Genomic DNA, 1,696 nt, shown 5'->3' on the forward strand with positions numbered 1-1,696 from the left:
CAGGCCGCAATTGGAGTACTGTGTCCAGTACTGGGTGCCGCACTTTAAAAAGGATGTGGCCAGCCTGAAGAGAGTTCAGAGGAGGGCCACCCGCGTGTTGAGAGGGCAGCAGGACAGGCCCTATGAGGAGAGACTGAGGGACCTGAACCTGTTCAGCCTCGGCAAGAGGAGGCTGAGGGGGGACCTGGTGGCTGCCTACAAACTCATCAGGGGAGATCAACAGCAAATAGGCAGAGCCCTTTTCTCCCCAGCAGCACCTTGGGTGATGAGGAACAGTGGTAATCAGCTGATGGAGAATAGGTTTAGGTTGGAGATCACAAGGGTGGTCACAATCTGGAGCCAACTTCCCAGGGAAGTGGTCCTCGCCCCTACCTTGGGCAAATTCAAGAGGAGGTTGGATGATCACCTGTCTGGGGTCTTGTGAACCCAGCATTCATTCCTGGCTGTGGCAGGGGGTCAGGCGAGATGATCTGTTCAGGTCCCTCCTGATCCTACCTACTGTGAAACTATGAAACTGTGTGTCCATATCAGTCAAAACAATCCTATTCCTTACTCTCAAAATTGCCCTTTTGAGTGTCAATTCTGGACAGTTTTCTAAATTGCTAGCAGTATTTTCTTGGAAGAGAAACTTTTTCTTCTACTTTTTTTTTTGTTAGAAACTCTTTTTCCACCGGGGAATGTTGATTATTCTATCTGATTTGAAAGGAAAACACAGTTCATGCTTTGAAGGATTTGTGGTGGAACAGCACTCCCAATTTCCATGGAGTTGTACAGTACCAGATTCTGGTCTCCACCGAGTTTGCTGCTTCATCATTTCTACGAAAGGCCATGCTGCTGGAATTAGTGGACTTCATAGGATAGGCTGCTTGTTGGAAGGGATAATGGATTGAGGGACTGGCAGCTCGAAAGCCATTTTGTCTTGACATAGTTAAATCACCTTCCAAAATCCCCAGGCTCACCTATCTACTGTTTCTAGGTGGTGAAATAGAAGGACAACCTGAATCCAGCATCACTACAGTCACGATTTGTATAGAAGCTCAAGTGACTAGACATTTAGAAGAAATCATTTCCAACCCTTCAGCATGGTGTGGAAGAAACCATTAGCTACCTTGCAAAACCTGTACAAGGAAATCATGATTAAGACTCCCAGCACCAGAGTGCTCACTGCCATCTCCTATCTAAAAACTATTATCACTCCCCTTTAAACATTCTCCTACCCTCCTTCCAGAGCCCAGATAGGCGAACCGCAAGAAAATCTTGTGACACAGAAAGGAGAAAGATCTCACGATATTCTACAAGAGGGATTTTTTTGAGATATAGAAGTTATGTACAAGGTGTTGCAATAGTATAGTAACAAATGACACTATCAGCATCAAAGCTGAATTTCAACAGACACCAAGACAGTAGCTAGGGCTGAGCAGCATCTTAGAGACTAACGATTTCAGGGAGACATAAGCTTCAAATTAAATACAGAGCTTATTTTAAATAGTGTAGTGCTAAAGCACCAAAATGGGAATCGGTGGAATTAATTTGTATTAATAACACAGTTGGTTGTTTCTATAAAGATGTTCAGTGGAACCACAGTCACTGGAGAATAACTCACATCTTTGTCAAAATAAACCACCTCCATCTCACCGGTTTGCACAGTGCTGCTTTGATGTCCTAGTTTCTCATGCTGTAGATGACCGGATTCATC

Source organism: Alligator sinensis, unplaced genomic scaffold, assembly GCF_000455745.1.
Source record: "Alligator sinensis unplaced genomic scaffold, ASM45574v1 scaffold2167_1, whole genome shotgun sequence".
Classification (NCBI taxonomy): Eukaryota; Metazoa; Chordata; order Crocodylia; family Alligatoridae; genus Alligator; species Alligator sinensis.